This window comes from Marmota monax, unplaced genomic scaffold (genome assembly GCF_021218885.2).
Source record: "Marmota monax isolate L192 unplaced genomic scaffold, Marmota_monax_Labrador192_F-V1.1 WCK01_AAM20220418_F8-fsc00015, whole genome shotgun sequence".
In the NCBI taxonomy this organism is placed as follows: Eukaryota; Metazoa; Chordata; class Mammalia; order Rodentia; family Sciuridae; genus Marmota; species Marmota monax.
In genome coordinates, this window is record NW_026692194.1 from 25,901,684 (window position 1) to 25,923,805 (window position 22,122).

Here is a 22,122-nt window from a genome sequence, read left to right on the forward strand (position 1 = left end):
TACTCTTGGATTAAGTGTCCTTCTTCTCTCTTGCTACTTCCCTGGGGCTTCTTGATTTCTTTTTTTTTTCTGCAGAATAATTTCTTCAACATTCTTGAGTCTTTACAAAAGAGAAGAACCTTCACTTAGCTTAAACATTGTCTACACTGTCTACTTTCACTTCTTCAAACTCCCTGAGACAAGTAAAAGATTGAGCTGCTTTGAAGAGTAGTGAAGTAACAAGAAAATAATCTAACAAAATAAGGGAAAAGTGCCAATACACATGTATAGAACACATACACACAATGGAAAACCAGGTTTGGGTAGTAAATACATCAGAATGACACAGTGGTTATCTCTAAGACATGAAATTATGAAATTCTCTCTATTTTCCAAACTTTCTCTAGTGAACACATGTAAGAGTTACAATGGACAAACAACTGTCCTGGGGCCAAAGTGAATTTGCCAGCAGCTGGTGTAGACAGTGTTTACCCTGCTCACAGTTTCCCACCAAAGCTGCTGCTTCTCTAACCTCTGCCAGAAGGCTTCCTCAAGCATCCAGAGAGCCTGCTTAGCCTTGGTACTTGGAAATACCATGGAGGTGACAATGCTGGATATAGATCCACAACTGATAGGGGCTAGGAGTCAGTAGGTAAATATCTCACCCTCCCCATCCTCTGGTAGGACAATTCTGATATGAATACTACAGAGAAACTCAGAGAATCCCAATGGGTTTCACCCTCATTACCTGGAGTAAGACATCCTCGCCGACACACTTTGACTTCTCTCCCTTCCTTGATTCACCTTCCCCAGTTGCTCAGGTTTACTAACCAGGTTAAGAGAATTCATCTAATCAGTAAGCCCAGTATTACCAAGCACCACACTGCTTCTCTTATCTCTACCTTTACATCACCTTGCACAGAGTTTTGCCCACATCAAACACATCACTAGATGCCTGTGGAATCTAACTAGATTTTAATTCACCATAGTTATAATGGAGATTGGATCATTCCCTTAAATGAGTCAGCTTCAAACTAAATTTTTAAAACCAAAGCCTTGAATTACAATTTGCAATACAACCAAGGTGTGTGGTGACAGTGAATCTACTTTATAACTCACCACAGTAACCAGGAGCACAGATGGCTGGAGTTAATGCCATAGGCTTACAAATAAGTCAGGTGGGCACGGTTTCAATGATGGTAGATGACACAGGAATTACAAGAGAGTTTGCTTCCCTTGCCCTTCCCTTCTAGAATAATCACAGCTTTGTCAGCAGTATTTCCACAATGGAGTTAACCTCAGAGAGTAAATAGTGGCTCATTGGCATTCACTCAATGAGTTTTCTATGAGCCATTGCTTCCAAAATTTGCTGGAACAATGAGAATCTGCATTAATAATGATGAAGCAGAAACTAATTGCATGATCCTCAAGTGCTTTCATCAAAGAAAAATTGAATTAGGTTTAATTGTGGTGTCATTCTTCAAAAACTGGCAACCCATCTGTGGACAACTCTAGTTAACTCCTCAGCTAACCAGACCATTTTATTAACACCAAGCGCTGAGCATGCTAAGCAATCTGAAGTACACACGACTCGATCTGCAATACTGAAGGCATTGACTACCACATTGGCAATGGCAGAAGTCCTGTCCCTTTGCCCCATGTAGACCAAGTCATCCCACCTGGGCATCCTGAAAGCAAGGAGGGAGGCTGACTCGAGGACCTTGGGCACAGGCACAAGTGTGAGGGCTTTGTCCCCACCTTTAAACCAAGTAGCCCATTATGACCTCATGGGTTTTTTGACAAAGTTGTTATTTTCATGGCCTTTTCAAGTATTTAAAGAGTCCCAAGCATTTGATGGCATTTAAAACTTGCAGAGAATGTTTCTCATCCCTCACCACATTTGAAGAATGGAATTAATCAAGGACTGGTCTCGCCCAAGTTCAGAATCAGCAAAGTTCTCCTCTCTTCTGGTGCATTCAGTCCCCCCACTCAGCTCCCTTCACTCTTCCTCTCCAGTGTGCAGGAACTGATCAAGGCCAGGAAGACAAACATGGAACTGTGTTCCACACCCTGTCTCTCGTCTTCTACCTAATGGAGGCATGTATCTTTAGACATATGTTCTCCTGGATTCTTTCTCTTCCTTCCTGCTCCCATTTCTACCTCTACTTTCTCCATTCCTAATTCCTACCTCTACCCCTTCCAAGAGATGGATCAGAAGAAGAGAGATTTACAATATTTTTACCCTGTTGTTTTGTATTTACAGCCATTGATTAACTTAATTATCACATCCTAGGTACCATTCAAAATAGCTTCATATGTAATACCTCCATGTCTCTAGTTAAATTAAAACTCAGTTCTCCTTCCTCTAATTTTCATCCTGTTTTCTTTACCCAATATTACTTAGAGGAAGATAGCTGAAACATAGCTAAGTAATTTGTAAATACATTCCAGTACTACTCTTGCCTAAATACCTGGCTCTAAATCAAACATAAAGGCAACTCTGAATTAAAATGGAGATATATAGATATAGACATAGATATATAGATAATAGACATAGATATAGACTCACATTTAAGTACATCATGCTCAATGAGTGACAAGAAATGGTTGAGAGAAAAGTACTACTGTAGCTGCAAGTGAGGCAGTATGGTAGGGTGGCTACAGTTTGGGGTTTGGGCCTGATTCCATCACTCACTATTCAACTTTCTAAGCCTGAGTTTCTCCATCAATTAAAGCAATACACGATAATCTTATGCCATAGCATTGGCATAAATATGAAATAAGGTATCTTATGTCCTAAGACATAAGTGACACATAAGAGGCTGATCCTGAACACAGATTTCTTTCTCTTAAGCTCATTTTCTTTCCCTTCATTTTTATTTAATGTGGTGTTATTTAAAATTAATAGCTTTCTTTTTTCCTTCTTGATTTGCTTGTGTTCTCTGTGTGTTATCAATTAGAATCTCAGCTATTCGGGGAAACAAGGCCTGATTCACCATGGGTGTTACCACTTTCAGTGACAGTAATTACACTAGCAGCAGTGGCTGCTCTTGAGTCTTAACTAAAGTTGTCTTCAGAAACAGACTTGTTAGTGTCCTCCAGCCAGTGGCATCCTGATTATGCGCCTTCCTGCCTTGCTCACCCTTTGATATTGTGGATATTTAGGAGCCAATGTGATATTTAGGAGCCAATTCTCCCTAGCCTCCCTCAGTTAAGCCAGTCTGAGATGCTGCCCAGATTAAGCTTAATTTGGGAAATTATGGGGTAAGGAAGACATAGGGAGCAAGCTGATGAAGCCACCAACGACAATGGAAAGTCCGATGTGATTCACACATGAAGATCAACAAAGATGAATGGAACAAAGAAGAACATAGCTGAAGACAGGAAGAAGAGTGAATTTCTGTATCACATTTTATTTTGAGAATGTTATGAACCATCCTAAAGGAAGGAAGTGAAAGTTGCCAATAAATTTAATATCAAAACAAATTTGGAGGTTATTTGTTCAACAAATATTTATTGAGCATCTACTATATAATAAGCACCCTGAAATGCTGCAATATAATCCTGAGCAAAATAAGCCAAAAGAACTCTTGCCAGTAGATATTTGAAGTGAGCTGTCTGCTAGCATTTGACCAACTTGATTTTTCTCTTCTAGACCTGTGCATCTGAAAATTGCAAAGTTTCATAAGTTTAAAAGAAGCCATGCGATTTTCACTTCCTCTTTTGCCAATTTTTTGCAGGAGGCTCTTGAAGGAGAAACACTTGTATATAAAAAGATATTACAAGAACTGGAAAATAAGAGGTGGGGTAAAGAGTTTTCATAAACTAGAAGATACACAAAGCCAAGTCTATCAAAACCAGAAAATGTACTGATAATATTAAGTGATGGAATCAGAGTTAAGCAACTGGAAATTGTTTCAAATGGCTTAACAGCTGTGCCAGAATTACTAAAGCTGAAGAAACTAAGGCTAATTTACCACTTTCCAAGCTAGTGAGCAAAATGAAGTCAGTCTGGTATAGCTACTCGGATTTCCCTTGATGGAAATTTAAGTTCTGGGCACAGCAACTCTCAGTCCATAGTTAACACACATTTTTACATCAGAGTTTAGAAATACAAGTAGTAGTAGCAGTCTGTTCTGATTTTCCAAAGAATTGAGGACAAAGGTACATGTGATGAATTCTTAGCATCTACAGATTTTATTCAGACAAAATCTACTAAAGAATTGAAAGGTCAGATAATATCACAAGCTATTATTAAAAGAATGGTGTTTAGTAGATATATTTTACTCCACCTCTTATTACTCAACAAAATAATAAGAGGTGTCAGAAATTCTGCTACTATCACATAATTTGGAAGTGCCCAATAATTTATAACTTCTCTAGATTCCAGCTCCTATACAGAAATTATAATAGCTCTTATAACAATTATTATGGTTGCATTTTTATATTTACTTGAATGGTGACTTGAACTCTTTCCCCTCTGCCAGTTAAGTGCCACAAAAGCAGAATCATTTATATTTTGACTTATTGCTGAATCACCAGCACCTAGCACATAGTAGGGCCTCAATATTTGTTAAATGAGTAAACATCCAAACTTTAACATCATGGAAATGATTATATTCCCAACAAAAAAAATTATAGTGGAAAAAACTGGTGAACAAATTATGAGCAACTGGGGAATGAGATTATTTGTGATTATTCAAATTTCAAGAAAAAGCATTGTAGAGCAATGGAATCAGACATGCTATCAGCTTCTATCGGCTTATGTTACCATTAGTCCACATTGTCATTATTTGGAGCTATTTCTGTGTCAAATACATGGAAGAATAGATAGATAGAAATAGATACCCATCTCTAATCTCCAATAACCATTTTAGGTATGCTTTATTATCCCCATTTTAGAGATAAATAAATTAAGGATTTCAGGGTTCTTAAGCAGCAGAGACAAAAATTGAGCTCAACCATGCTCCAAGTATATCCATTTCCTCCCCAAGACCAGATCAGGAATCACATTTTCTCCCCAGGGGGAAAACTAATATTCATATTTCATGGCCCCACGATTTTGCCTGACTTGGTTTGACCCCACTGATGGCCATTGAAGTCATCTTTGTTTCCCCCCAAAAAAATGTTTCCTGCTACGATATATTAGTTTCTTATAGATTCCTGCTCTGATGGCTCTGGATACTTTAGGAAAATAGAAGATGTGACTGGCTGTTCTGGCAGGAAAACCCTAAGATAATTCCTTTTTTGACTTGCAGGATAGAATCAACTTGAGATTTTTCCACTGAACAACCATAGAATATAAAGGAATGCATTCTTTTATTAAAGGATCATTTTTTAAAAAAGCACAACTCATTCTGTTTTCAGTTGTTGTAAGTTCAATGGTCCAAAATAAAATACCATATCAATGATATTTACATTATTCTTTTTCATCTCAAGGTATAATTGTTTGCATAAAAGAAACCCCATAGCTTATTGAATCTAGTTCATGATGATTATTGAGTACTCTCGTTGAATCTAATTTTTTTAATAGATCATATATCCCAAAGATAAATGAAGATCCAGTTTGCAGATAACAATGAATATTTAAGGAATAGACCTTGAATTTCATGGCGAATAACTAATGGAATTAAGTAGAACTAGGTGCCTGGCTCTACCTAGCCCATGTCATGAGGTATCAGTGGGCACTGACCTACAATGCCAAGGGATGAGTATCATCAAGCAGGTCTAGAGAGAGTGGAATTAAATACAATATGGTTTGTGTTTTCCCTATTAATAGCTGGCTTTTGTAAAATGGATGATGTTTTTCATTGACCTTGAAACTTCACCTGTCATTTGGTGTCTAGGATGGAAAAATTGAGAAACCATGCTGGATTCAATGCAGATAGCATAGACCAACTAATTTGCCCTCCCTGGTTATCAGGAATTATTTTTTTCTCTTTAGTGGATTCTCAGTATGTAACATATAAAAAAGACTAGCCATGCTGAACACAATGGAGCATGCCTGTAATCTCAGCAACTTAGAAGGCCTGAGGCAACTTTAATAACTTAGAAGACCCTGTCTCAAAATTTTAAAAAATGAAAAGATAAATATATGGAAGAATAGATAGATAGAAATACCCAGTACTCTCACCTAAATAAAAAGACTAGTCACACACACTCCATTTTCTATCCACTGTATGGTCCTTGGCCAAAATGTGTAATAAGAAGATGCCCTGAAGAAAAGACATGTCTTAGGCAATGTTTCAAGTTATAAGCATTCCCCATTAGGGAAATCCAATTTATAAGATTCTAAGATTTCAACCCAAAATCTGTATATAAATTATGGGTTGGAGGACAGAATGGAAGGTTTATTTAAATTACTAAAGTAATTTACACAAGATGCTCTGAAGGTTTCCTTAAATGCATCATAGTGTCTTAAAAATATGGTAGGATTTAATGGAATAGATGATATTAATATAGTGTCCCAAAGCTACTTCTTTTCAGATACTTAAAGTCTGGATTTAATTCAACAAGCTTATCAGAAATATTTAGCTCTGGGAAACATTAGAAGTGCAGAAGATGGCACAGAACCAATCAATAAGTTGCTTCATGTCTCCCATGTACACAAAAATATGTTTTCCTTTTGACGCAAATGGTCTTGGATTTTAAGACCAGCAAGTACAATTGAAAAGAATCCCCAAATGAATTAACCTTATTGTTTTCATAAACTAGATGGAGCGACTGCTGACATCAAAGCAAAATTTAATTAAAACTGAAGTGTAGATGAGCTGGAACTGAGGGAGAGGGAGCTCTATTAAAACCAATGCTGTCTTTCCTTTTAGACCCTGAGACCCAGGCACACAAAATAGACATCTTGTCCAGAGGAGGTTTCAATGCCCTATTAATAATAATACCATACGCCTTTATTAAAATGATTGAAATCATTAAGTTGATCTATATTGTTGATGCTATCATAGTAATGATTACTGAAATAAATATCAAAGGCTAGTTTTAATTATTAATATCATAATGCTATTAAAACTACTATCCTGCAATGAACACATTCTCTCAATTGCAGGGATTAAAAAAAAATATGAAGAATGGAGAAGGACTTCTGAGAAGATCAGGTGATCTTTTTGTACCCTAGGGGGCACTATATTGGTCCACTTTTTCCTAAGACCTAGCTGCTGAAATGATTTATGGTTTTTTCACATCTATCTTTGAAATAAACACTTATCATCTTAAGGTGCCCAAACATTTCACTGTTTCTTACAAACTGAAAAAGCATAGCCAATTCTCCTAACTTATTCCAAGTTTGCCTTAATGCTCAAAATCCCCACTGGTTCAAGAGACTTTGAGAACAGAACCCTACCACCACCACACCACCACACCTCCATTCTGGTATATCACCCAATGATAGAAGACTTCAGAAAAATCTGTATAAAACAAAAACACTGCATATTATGAAATAATCAGGAATCTTCATCTATAGTCCCTGGTAAAACTGATAACACAGTCTGGAACAAAAATGTGTGAGTGGTCAGTGCTTGTGTAATACCCTAACATACCATCATCTAGCTATAGACCTGTTCAAACAAACAGATAAAGTAGCTTCATATCATGATAACTTTGGGCAACCATGTTTCCTCATCCTAAAACCTGACTTTTCTTTCTAGTGTCTAAGAAAAATAACACCACCAACCCATTCTGACAATGTTCATCTCAAATTGGCATAGTTTTAGTATCTTTACTTCAAATATAGTTACTCACATATTTGACTTTACTGCATTACTCTTTACTTTCTACTGGTCCCATCTGTTCTATATATTTATCTCAATACCACTCCCCCACCTTGGCTTCTTTTAGATTTATTTAATGTACCATATTTAATTTATCTTTCCCTATTAATTTGATTTCTTTGCGCTCATCTTGCTTGGAGTGTATATCTCTGGTTTAACATTTTTTGTCACTTTTGGAAGATTCCACACTGCTTACCTCTTCAAATATCATTTCTGCCATATTCTCTTAGTCCCACATTTTATTTCCTTGAACAAATTAAGCACATTTTAAAGTTCAGGTATGACGACTCCATTATCTGAGACTCATAAATATGTTTCCTTTATCTCTCATTTCTCCTTGTTTATGGTCACAAATTTGTATCTCTTCCTATTGAGGAAAAAATTCTAGAGAAAATTTGAGGCTGTGCAATGTGGCACATTCCTAAGGAATTTAGAAATGTTAAATTTACTTCTGAACCTAGGGTGGGAATACTAATAATTATAATCACTTCACTTCAACCAGACCTTGATATGATTCAAATTATGCTTTGAATTTGCCCTTACTTCTAGAAAATACAGCATTGAAGGGTTTGGAAAAACTCCGTCCTTGGTAAAATTTTAGCTCAGATGTTTCCCTGTTTCACAGCTCTACTGAGCCTCTGAGTTCCATCTTGAAGAAATGGTGGAAATGCGTAAAGGCAGCCTGCCCCAAGGGCCAGCCTTATCTTTTGGGGTTTCCTTCTCCCACATCCCAAATCCACAAGTTTGTACTGTCTTGTTTCTTAGAATTTTTTTTTCTTATTTACTCTACATGCTCCATTATTCCCATTGGGGAGACTGGGATTTACCTAGGTCACTGTTACCAGAACTCCCAATGCCTAGAATCAAACCATTGAAGATTTGTGTATGTCTGAAAGCTTTCCTTCTACTGAAAATCCTAACACCAGTAAGGAGAACATGAATCCACTTGACTAATTTGCATTTTCAAGTAAATGTGTGTGTTTTCTTTCTTTCCTGGGTGGTGGGGTTAGGGGTAGAAAAAAAACAGAAGGAAATGTCGGGTGCTTTAAGTTACAGTGTAGCTGAAGAACTTCAGAGAATCTTGGATATGCAAATAAAAATAAACCAGTATACATATTAATCTACAATTTTTTTTTGGTCCTGGAGTCTTATAGATGCTGATGTCTAGATAGATCTTTGCTGGTAAAATGTCTCACTGGGAAGATCAGTCTAAGGATAACAATCCATCCATCTGCAGTTGTCAATGGCAAGATCAATCATCATTTGTACCGTTTGCCCTTAGCATGAAAAATCTTCTCAACCTTAGCCCGATGAGCAACTCTGAAGTCTTGCCTCAGAAAGCACTGGCTGCTGATAGTGAAATCCTTCTCAGTATTTAATAAAGTTTATGCTCACAGTCAAGGAGAGCCTGGCTATTTGTTCAATTAAATATTTATTCCTGAGCATTTTTTGTAATGCACAAAGCACGAAGGTAGGTGATAAGAAACGTAAGAAAGAATTTTATTCTTGTCCTTAACGTGACTCTAGTTATGTACAATAAAAGATTTGAAGCCAGGGTAACATATCTTCATTGTTAAGTCATTTCAAGTCCTTTTTTTGAAAGCAGACAAAGCATAAATAATTAATAAATCTATGAACAAATCTATCCCTGTTCTCAAGGAGTTTATGATCCAGAACTAACTCAGCTCACTGTGGAGCTAATAAGATTGAGTTATCCTTGAACAGAAGGTCATTGAGCTACTTCAGAGTATGCAGAAATGTTTTTTTGGAGATGGACAGTGCCTGTCTGCCCTCAAACCAGTCCTTCTCTTTATTAACAGAGCCGAATTCTGTTCATTTATCTTCCTGCCCCACCGAGTAATGATTGTGAGCCAGCTCTAATGGTGGGTGTGATGTGTCCAAGGTTAAATCTTCACCTGACCAGTAATTAGGGCAGGGACAGACCCTAGACCTGTTCTGGCCATTGAGACGTGAAAGCAAGTCTCCTAAGCAGTTCCTAAGACAAATCCACTAAAAATGGCTTCTTCCTCTTCCTATGGATACTTTCATGTTCAACTACGACACCTCGAATTGCTGCAGCCATCTTTCCACAAGACTGAGGATGAGGCCAACCTGGATGGCATATCCTACATATGGGAAGATCCTGGTACCTTGAAGACATGATTGAGCCACTGGGCTCAAAGTACAAGTAACCCATTGTCACTACGATTTTTCAAGACAAAAGAAACTTTTTTTAATGAAAGAAAAATAAAACTTCTCGTAAACCGGGATGAAGTTTTTTGTTTGTTTGTTTCCTAAATGCCCTTTAGTATTTCAAGAAAAAAAGGTAATAGGATAAGGAGCATGATATCTGATGCTTATCAGACTCAGCTATAATAGTCTCTGAAATTTTTAATGGTAACTTCCTCAAGCAAGCACTGTCCTGCATCAGTGTGCTTCTATCAGGTGTTCTTGATCAGCGTGACTAAGATCAGGGGTTCTCACCTTGGCATTACTGACACTGTGAGGGCCAGCTGTGGGTAGGATGTTTAGCATCCCTGGTCCTTACATACTATCAGTACCACCATGTGTCCTTTTTTAGGGCACTGAAAATGCCTCTAGATTGCCACATGCCATTTGAGAGTCAAAATTGCCCCCAGTCGAAAACTATAATCTGTATAAGAATCTTTTACAGGCCACACTCTCCTTCATTCAAGTGTGAAATATGCATCCTTTTAAAAATTTATTAACTATCTTTTTCAAAAGTTAACATTGTGAGCACTACAAAGACATGTAATGAAGAAAGTCATCTATAACCCAATCCTTCTCAAATATTAACAATTTAGTCTATAAATTAATATTCTATTCAATGTATTTTCATACTGAGATAATTGAAAATAAAATGTGTAATATATAATTATTGCACAGTGCATCTATTCACATTTATACTATATTTTACTTATGTATTGTACATAATAGAGGCATTCATTTTGCCATATTGATATAAATACATGTAATATAGACAAATATGTATACCTCTAAGCCTTATTCTTCATAGTGGTTCACTGGTATTATACTGCATAGATATTCCATAATTTATTTAACTGACCACCCAAAGATGAATGTTAGATTTATTTCCAATTATTTGCCATTAGAAATACTGCAATCAGCATAGGAGTATATAAATGTTTGCCTACACATGTAAGTATTGTTTACCTAAAATGGAATTACTAGATCAAAATGTACTTCCAAATGTATAACAGTAGAAATAAGAATCAAGAGGAATGTGTTGTGTTAACACTTAACTGTGCTAATTTATGTAAGCAAAAAATTAAACCTACGAAGTTTGTGGGTAATTTATCCAAGCTCATACAGCTTTTTTTTTTTTGGTAGCAAATTCCAGACCAGAATGCAGGTCTCTTGAATTCACTTTGGTGTACTATGAGAAGTATGTGCAATGCCAAGTTATGATGCTTTAAGGCTCTTACATTTAAAAGAAAGCTCATTTTCACCTGACTGGCTTATAAAAATAAGAAATAAACATTTTTATAGGGATCCCCAATTTTCATTTGAGTGACCTGACTCCCATGGAATATTTAGTAATATCTGAAGGCATTTGGATAGTGATAAATGGTTGGGTGTTACTGGCTTCTAGTATATAGAAGCCATAAATACTGGTAAAACACTAAAATGCATAGAACACCTCCTTCAACAAAGAATTACTAGGCCTAACATGTTAATAGTGTTGAGACTAAGAAACCCTGATTTAGAGAAAAGGTTTTCAGATATAAAGAATATAGGTTATTTCCTCATGTTTCATCCAGTGAGGGGAAAAAAAAAACAGGAATACTACCATATCCCTTCCCTATCCTACCCTACACATATTCACATAGGCAGGTTCCACACAGCAATCCCTGAGGTTGAAGAACAACACTAACCACATACTTCTCACCATTATAAGTTTGGACTCATTTGGTAAGGCACAGAAATTGGTCGAATCACTCAATTCCTGACAAGGCTCAACTAAAGAGTTTGGCTCCAACTATAGCCAGAGTTGAACTAAATTGTATTGAACTCTTTGGTCCACCAAACAGCTTTCTCCTAGTCCTCCTAAAGACAGGAAGCTACAGTAGCAATGAGCAAAGTGCTGCTGGGAGCAAGTCATTCCAATACACCCAGGCAAGGCTGAGCTCTCCACACTCAGTTATATATCCCCATTTCCCCTGAAGAGCACAGTGAAAGTAAAAGAGGTCACATGCATTTTTCCAAGCCCCATTCACAATAGACACTAGAGTAAAAGTTACTTCCTATTCAGGAGACCTTGAGAGAAGGGTGACAGATCTTGCACTGCAACTGTGACAAAACTTTGCATGAAAGTTTGCACTTATTTATTATTTCATTTAGATTTCAATCTTTACAGAATACAAAAAAAATTAGTTTTTGAAAGATTGATAGATGTATACATGTATACATATATACATATATATATAGCTGTGTGATAGGACTGTGTAAAAGAAAAACTACTCGAAGTCAGTTGTACATTATTATACATGACCTGGACACTACTGAAGCACTCTTGTGATCTGTATTTGCTTCATGTATCCTTACCTTTCTTAGATCATTTTCTGTTTTCCTTTTGTACATTAAAGCACATGAGAGAGAATACAAAAAGAAAAATGGAGGGAGACTTCGTGGACTAGCAATGCTTTATTCAGCACTGGAGGGGTGCATCTTCAGGGGTGAAATGGCCATAAGCCACCACACAGATCTTTCTTTTTTGTGGCCTTAGCAGAGCCAGTTTATTGCAGGAGCTAGCTAGTTTTGGCAGGCCCTCTTGGTGGTCAGGGCCAGGTAATGGGAGATGTTTAGAGTGGGGCAGAAGGACAGGTAGGTAACCATATCCTTTATTCCAGACTCTGAAAGGGGTATAATGAGTTGGGGCAACATCGTCACATATGGAATCTTCCTGCTGGAGATAGATGGAGTAAGGGATCCCCTGCCTGAGATCTGGAAGAGGATAAGGAGGTGGGAGGCAGTTTAGGCTCTACAGTCCTCATGATTGTGGTGTGAGGGGGTGTAGAGAGGAAATTTCAAACATCTTTGTAGGTGATCCTTCTTTATGGGTCTCATGAGGGTCATGCTATGAGTGAGGAATGGTTTTTTACATGTTCTTGGGAGGTAGTCTGGGTTAGATGAGTCACCTTGACTAGAAGTTGCCTTTGAATAAAGTTAACAAAGCAGGAGAAAAGGTTATTACAAGAAAAATGAGGATAAGAGGGTTAAAAGAGGGAGAAGCCAGAAAGTCCTTTGCTTTAGGAATCAGCTCATTCTTGCCTCCATTGTTCCAATCAGTCCTGTAGTTATTTAACCTTATCCCTTACCAGCCCTGAATGAGCAACATAGAAGCAACATTCTTCCTGAGAAAGAGGCAGAGACCACCTCATTCAGCAGTAAGAAAATCTAGGCCCTGATAATTCTGCAGGATGACAGATGCCAGGGAATCCAATCGATATTGTAAAGTCAGTACAAAATCTGTGATCTATTAAATATCTTGAATAACCTGTTCTGACAACTTTTTATAGTAGTGAATATAGGTTTCTAATCCTGCTCTTTCTGTGCCAATACCAGTGGGTATCTTTAGCCCTATGTGTAAGGAAATAAACTGAAGGGCACTCCTGTGTCCAGTGTGTCATTATCAGGATAGGCATACTTTTGGTTATTAGGTAAAATGTCAATTTGAGGAGTAAGGAAGACCAACTTATAGAAATCAGTCCAATTTTTGGTAGGCAGAAATAAATATGAGCCTCATAAAGGGAAATATGCCTCAGAATTGGAGGCTGTGAGGCTGACAAAAGTTTGTTTTAAGTTCTATTAAAAGAGCTATTGTTTTATTTTAAATGCCCAGGTATTACTGTACTTTGGTTATAACTGTTTTTCTAGGTATTTAAGACCAAGCTGGTCAAATTAACCTTGTTCAATCTATTGTTAATAATAAACTGAGTCCCCTCTGGAGGTCACTCTTGGGAGCTTGTGACCAGCCTCTTAGCTCTTTTAGTGTAATCTGTTAGGATAGGTTATAAGGTCTCCTTGATAGCACTTCTCTAGGAAGTATCATGGATGTCTCCCTTCTCTAATGACCCTGCTTTCTACACCATGTGCACTGGTTGACTTTCTTTTACTACAGAGTCTCAGTGATCCCCTGATCAGGAGGTCATGTGACCCAGATTTGCAAAGCTCTTAGAAAAGTTCTTGTGTTCTCTGGATTCAAGATGATTCAGAGGTCAAGACCAAATACTGGGTATTTGTTCTTGGCCCTTTTACTTCCTTAATTTTAATCTCCAAATCTTGGTCTAAAACATTCTAACATTCAAATGTTTCTAACAAAAACATCTATAGTTAATCCCACATATATCAAATCTAATTTACTTATTTCTAACTGTAAAAACCAAGATATCAGACAAGTGTATTGAACAGCACTAGCCACTTCTTCCTTGAGGATAAGGAATTTTTTCTAGTATTTTTCCTTCCTTGAGGAAAAATACTAGAAACAATGGATATTACATTTTAGACATTTTATAGGCATCAACATTAGTTGTTTGACCACCTCAAAAAACTGAGTTTTAAAGACATCTTTACTTTTATTTACTTAATTTAAATTGAACTTTTAAGATTTTAATTTATGAGCACTCATTTATCTATATGCCAATTTTGATACCATGTACATGATTTTTGGACACAAGCATAAATGTAGATATAACAATACATAGGTGAGTACACATACATAAAACAGACAAGAAACTTGTTGCTTTCTGTAGGTAGATCTCCATTGCAATATTATAGATGTTTATCAAAACCTCTATAGTTAAATAAGACTGATCAGAAAAAATTATTAATTTAGGCACGTAGGATCAAAATGTAAATTTGCCAACAACCATGAGCTCAAAAATATAAAATTAACAAAAAAACAAGAGTCCTAGAAAAAATAATATGGCAGTAATTAAAATAACCTACTATTACTTGTGAGGATAAGGCTCTCTTTTTAATTAAAAAAAATGAACAGAAACATTTCTGTTTCTTTGGCTAGGGGTCAGCAGTTTCTACCTTTCCTTCCATGAGCTCTGGATGGGGTCTCACTCAGAATGGAGGATACTAACTAACCTTTTGATAATTATTTTAATTTAAGGGATGACATTTGATTGGTAGTTGTGCCCTTAAAATTTCTTACATGTTACTCATAGAACCATGATTTCATATTATGCTCCTCAAATTGAAGTGGGAGGTAACTCCTGGTGCTCTGAATGATGTCTCCTCTAGAAAAAAATAATTTGGATTCCTGAACTAGGACATGACGAGTAGTTTTATTCTAATTAACCAAGACAGAAATTTTGGTATTTTTCCCACCAGATAAAGAGAATATAGGAGAAAATGTATCTTATGAGAGTCTAGAAAAGATAATAAAAGTCACCTCCTTCAAGGAAACTTGGTTCCTCTTATCAACATTATTTGGGCCCTGAATTTCTCCTGTAGTGAACACATAGTTTGCTAAGGAATGTAACATATCCTGTCCTCAGAGGCCAGGCAGGGCTAGAGGTAAATTGCTTCTGGGAAGAAAAAGCATGTGGGGGGAAATCAGCATTTAGCCTGCTCTCCTCCCCCCCCCCCCATCTTAAGTGACTAGTGAAAAAGGTGGGCTAAAGATAGGGAGATTCAAGGTTGAGAATGAAGCCTCCCAGGGGGCATTCATCATTAACAATTCCTTCCAGGGATGAACAATTCACTGGAGGTAGGTTATAGGTGGAAGAGGGGTAAGTAACCTGAGGATCAATATTTTATTTGCTCCTTAATTAGCCCCCATCTTTCTGACCCAATCATTTTTTACCTTCACTGACTGAGTAATGATTTCTCTGGCTGCTTTGAGCTTAGAGAGGGCAATACAGGGCCAACAATTTGGGTTTTCCTCCTAGGAATGCTTTTTGGTCAGTTGAGGGGTCTGTGGTTCAGAAAGAATAAGTTGTAAAGTCATCTAGGGGGTAGGTGCTTCTATGAACACAACAAAAAGTACTGGAATGAGATTAATACAAAACACACTCCCAGAGTTATCAGGAATATGGGACAGATTTAGGACATGATACCTTTGTGCAGCACTGGAAGGATGGGGGATAGCACTGGCCAGCTGCATTCAGTTGTCTTAAATCTTCCTCTGTCCCACACACCAAATTTCTCCCACAGAAAAGAAACTGAAGCAAGTCAGGAGAATCCAATCCACCTCTTTTGTCTCAGGATAGTAGAGGATATCGGTATATGGTGAGTCATTGCCAAGGCATGCATCCCTGGCATGTGGCCCCACACCTGCACTTCTTCCCACAGGGAAAGCCTCATCCTGGCAGTGTGGGCATGGGCAATGGTGACCTTCTGAGCATCCTGGGCCATGCAGTGGTGGCCCGGGGTCTCTAGGGAAGGAGAAAGGAGAGTGGGGAAGTGGGACCAGCTCATGTGGTCAGGCTGGTACCACCACCAGGGGCAGACAGAACAGAAACCAACGAACACAGACTGGTGATCTTACACACACACACACACACACACACACACACACATCACCTCTCACTGCAGATGGCACCAATGCACAGGCAAAAGCTGATCCAGCTCACTGCTATTTGGGGGGCAAAGGGCTGGGGGTCAGAAACTGATCTAGGGAGCTTATGGAGTATGGGGAGTCAGTGAGAATTGATTGTACAACAGAGCAAGTTTGGCATAATGAATACTTTGAGAAGAGGTTAAAAAAAACTTGGAGGTAGGGAGCCTCAGGCCATTTGCCATTTCCTTAGAGGAAATTGTCCAAATCTTGGAGGATTTGGGTCAAAGTTCACAGATACTGAATTCAGGCCATTGTCTTAGGTTGCCTAATTTAGACTGTGGCCAGATTGGTGGAGGAACACATGTTGGGGAGGTTTGACTAGGGTGGCGGTGGAGATAAGGGAATCCCCCAATATTCTTCCATCACTGGACAGTTCCAATGGAGAATGAAAGAATGTCTTCTCTCCAGTCTCAATGGTAGGGGACCCCCAAGGTGAAGTTGAGCCAAAAGGTGAGGATCTCTGGTGGTGCACCTCTGTGAAAGTGGTCTTACATCTCCAAGGAATAAGAAGGTCTCTGTTGCATGCAGAAACAAAATGGCAGAGATCTCATGGAAAGAGAAAAACTGGAGGATTTTGGAATGAAGAGTGGTAAAAAGAATCCTCAAAACATTCTGTTTCCCATTCAGGGAACCAAATGATAGCACATGAGAGAAAACAAAAGAGAAAGAAAATTGGAGGGAGATCTCATGGACCAGCAATGCTTTATTCAGTACTGGAAGGGCACATCTTCAGGAGCAGAATGGTCACAGGCCACCATCCAGGTCTGGCTTTTATAGGACCTTAACAGAGCTAGTTCATTGAAGGAGATACTTTTGGCGAGGTCTCTGGGTAGGTAGGGCCAAGTAATGGGAGGAGTTTAGGGTGGGGAAGGAGGACAGGTAGATAATCATATCCTTCAGTGTATACAACAACATCTTCTACACACAACTTCACTTCTTAAATATTTATTATAATGGAGAAAGTCTCAAGATTTGATTTGCCTCTACCTATTTCTCACAGCTAGCAAAAGTTCAGAGAGAATTGGAATGACTCAAATTCCAGCCACAGGAAAAGATAAAATTTTAAACTCCTTGGTCAGATTCATATTCTTGAATAATAATGCTCAGAAACAACTTGAATGGCAATCTCAATTGAAAACATGTCAGCTGCACTTTCCAAAATACAGAGCACCTGCTTGGGGCCTTCTCACATTTGATCTTCAACCAGTGCATCATCAGAGAAAAGGAGTCACTGAGCCCAGGGATGGGTGTCACAGTTCGAAGTTCTATTGTTAAAAAATGCTTTTGAGTGCCACAGATTCCTGGCTAAACAAAATAAATACCACTGGAAAGGCACACGCAAAATCAGTACCAAAGAGAACACTCAACACACACAGTGAGCAACCATCCAACAAATATTCACAGTAGCATTACATGGCCAACCTAGATGTGGGGCTGACACACTGCAGAGCCATACAAAGAAAGCTTGATATTTTCTCACATAAACCTCTAGTAGAGATGAGGAAAAATGAAAGAACACTGACTTAAGTAAAGGCTTAACATACGTATTAAAATAATGCATACTCTAATCTTCACTTTTTTGTACATGAAACTTTTAAAAAAATGAAATTTACAATAAAGTTAGGAAAACATTATAATGGACCATCTGTGTATTCAATGGCTTAAGAAATAAAAACACACATGAAGCCTTCTTCATTGTGTTAAACTCCCTAAGAACTAAAACATTGACACTTATGAAGCCTTTTTCATTTGCATTATCCTCCTTTCCCACTCCCAGAGCTAAAGATTATCCTGTATTTGGTGTTTATCATTCCTGTGCATGACACTTAAGGGGTGTGTGTGTAATCCATAGACAACACATAATATTAATGGTTTTTTAAGTTATATAAGTAGCACCCTACTGTGAAAATCATTTCAACTTGCATTTTTCTTTCAACATTGTATTTTCCAAATTTAGCAAGCAACAAGTTGGGATTAAAGCTTTTTTGCCTGTGTGTGTGCGCGCGTGTGTGTGCGTGCGCGCGCACGCACACACACCAGGGATTAAACCCAGGGGCATTTTACTACTAAGTCACATTCCCAGCACTTTAATATTTTGAGACAGTATCTTGCCAAGTTTCTGAGGCTGGCCTTAAACTTTCAATCCTCCTGCCCCAGGGTCCCAAGTCTCTGGGACTACAGTCAATATTCCACCATGCAGGGCAAGGGATTTAAGATGTTTGAGCAGAGGACTGACAAGAATTTATTCTTGGTTTTCACTTAGACCGTCATAACCTTGGGCAGGATCAGGTAGGTGAGTAATAATTGAAGTAACAATGACCCCAAGATCTAAACAAAGTTGCTACTGGGTCCATCTATCATGAGCTGGTATCAATATCCCTCAAATAATTGGAAAACTAAAAGATAATTTCTCCCTTTTTTGTATATTTTACACATAATTTCTTCCTTTGCAAATATACTACCTCACCATTCTCTATCCCTCCATCCTTTCCAATTATAACCATTCCTCCCAGAGAAAGGAAAATATTTAGATATTGATCTCTTATAGTAGGAAGGAATCGGATGATAGATCATGCTTCATCCCCAAAACAGAAGTCTTTCAAGAGGATTCCTACTAACGGAGTGAGATAAGGGAATGAATCCTCACATTGTAGTAAAGGTAGTCACCACATGTTAGAGTCACAGTTCATGAGGCCTGTCCCCTACAGTGTAAACCTCATGAAAGCAGGGGCCATGTTTCTACTGTGTATTCTAGTGCCTGACACAGAACAAGTTCACAATCAATATTTCTTTTTGAATCTTATAATGAAGATAAGCTGGCCCTGAAAATGCAACATTAACAAAATTTCAGGACTTAAATTATTCATATTGCTGGCTTGTTGAATGTTTATGCATACTTTTCTAATTCTTTCTAATTATCTCTCACTAATATTCTTTCCAGTGTTTTTTCAGTCTCATTAGAAAAAACTTGCCATCATTGAATACTAATTATCCTGACATTTTCATACCTGAGGCTAAATGTATCATCAATGAGCTTTAACCTTATTGGTGTGAGTCCTGTGCCCCTGTGCTGACAGGAGGCCCAGTTGGCCTCCAGGGAGCATTCCATCACAGCAAAATCCCTGCCCTTCAAGGAATCCACAAATCCAACTCTATCCAGCCCTCAAGAAAAAAAAATGAAACTTTTACATCAGAAATACAATGCATTTATAGGAAGAACTATAACTAGCAAGGAGAACAGAATATGCCCATTGTTAAGTTTGGGCATCCTCTGATGTTGTTGAAAGGTCACCTTTGTGTGTGCATTTTTGTAGACTTTCAAGGATTACTGTTTTTCTCACCCAAGGGGAGCATCCTGCTTGACCTTGACTGAGCTTGCCTTTCTTAGGTCTATTTTACACTTAAAAGACTAAGTATAAATGTCTCCTGTTTATTTCCCTGTCAGTTCTTGCTTGTTCTTCCAATAGTCCTTCCTTATTCTTAATAATTGATCAAGCTAATCCCCGATTCTAAAAGAAAACCTCATAAGGATACTGCATTATGTGTATGTGAGGGTTGAACTTGGAGTCTTAAAACTCAAGGGACTGCTTTTTATGTAAAAGTATTTCAGATTGGAGTCTAAACTATTCTTAAAGTCATCCCAAGATTAATTAAAACATTACTTTATCATGAAAGCAGCACATCTCTAAGTTATTATATGGTAGTTCATCATGAAACCTCAATTCCAAAAATATTTATGTTAATTCAAAATCTCAATTGGTGGTAATACAGACTAGAAATAGATGAATAATGTAACTATTGAAAAAATAAAATTCAAATTAAGATTTACCCTCTAAGACATCATTAGTGATATCTTACAATATCAGAATGAGTTAAAAAAAATTAAATGTACTTTAAGGGAAAAAAAAATCTCACAAATCTCACAATGGAGTTTAAATTGACTTTGTATGACCAAAATAACCAAACTATCACTTTGAACATTTTATCAGGACATTGGAACATCTGAGTCAAATAATTTCTTTTAAATGAACCATTATAATGTCAAAATACATGTTAAAATCAAAAATATTTACTCCATCATATGAAGGCCAAGCATGCACTAGCCTCAATTGGCCACGTCACATCAAAACCAGCTCAAAAGAATTCCCATAATGCCTACTTATCTAATATCGTGGACTTAATCTCAAAATCTACAAGAAATGAGATCTAGTTAGATCTTATTTGGGAAGCCCATCATTTATTGATTTAAAAGCTATTGATGTAATTTGGTAATGTCAAATTCTCAGAGACACAAAGCAATTTTAAGTTTGATCTCATGTTAAAGGTCAATGTTCAATAATTCTCCTGAGAATTTTTAAAAATCTAAGGACAGGAGTTGAGTTATTGTCCTCATGCAAAACAGCTGAGGACTCAACACCACAATTGGTTCTAAGAAGGGAGTTCCAAATGGCTTCACACATTGAGTCTGCTTTGTCCAGGGAGAAAGAACAGCTAAATTCATATCCCTTGCTTCAAGTCAGCAGGAAAAAGTGGAAACATTATAATACATTAGTAAAATTTAATAATTCCTCTAATAATCTTTTCCTATTTGCATCTAAGTATAGTTGTCCCCTTCAGACCTTGACCTTGGCCAGCCACACCTAGCTCAAAGACTCCAAAGCTTTCCCTAACCAGCATGGCCTAAGAATGCAGAATGCTGCTCAAAGTCCATCCTGGATTTTCTGCCTTCTGTCCATGAACAAATTAACTCATTATGTCCCATAATCCTCTATACAATTGAAAACTTGGGACGGGTAAATAATCTCTAAGCCACAGTTTTTTCTCAATGGGACATTGATAGGAAGCTAAGGAAAAGACAAGCTGTGATTTCAAGTGGCTATGCATAGCCTCTCTTGTCAGATAATACGGAGAAAGAAGCCCAAGCTAGAGTCACAGTTATGAGTTTGAATCTCTAATCTGCCACCTAGTACTGTATTATTAAGGAACAGTAATTGACATTTCTAGGTTTTGGTTGTATCATACATAAAACACAGCCTGTGATACCCACTTGCTTTTTAAGAGTCTTTACAATGTGTTTTGCAAGAAGGGACAGGCACATGCTACTCAGCAAGCATGGTGGGAGTAGTGGCTATTACTGCTGCTGCTAAGTGGTTATTATTATCTGATCTGGGGGAGGCTATGAAATTGACTAAATAACAAGGTAAAGGAGAAAGTAAGATGGCAAGTGAAGCTACCTTGTCTGAAAGAATGGGAAATGGTGGAGGAGATGTAGAATAGATCAACAAAAGAAAAATCTTTAAAAAGCCAGTCTGAGAATTCATTAAGAGAAAAATAACCAAGTCAAAAAGGTTGGGGAATAAGAAAACAGAACTCACAAAGGATAGCAGTAGGAGCATGGGGTAGGAGATGGAAATTCTAGCAAAACCACCAAGCAAACACATGAGAACAAAGTGCTTCAGTGGTAAATGGACCACAGGTGGGCACTGTGATAAGTATGATTTACACAGATCCCTTGGATAAAAGCATGTCATTGCTATAGCCCCTGGAAGCTTCAGGAATGATTGTTGCTATTCTGCAGGTAACTAAGGAGAATCACTTCGTGATCACACTGAGAGGAGATAACCAATACGTACAAATGCTAGCAGGGTGCTCACTCGCCTGCTGCCTCCTGATTTAAGAGAAAGGAAAGAGGGTAAGAGGGAAAAGAGCATGTCCATTCCAGTAGATTCCTTGTGCAGCACTAAATAG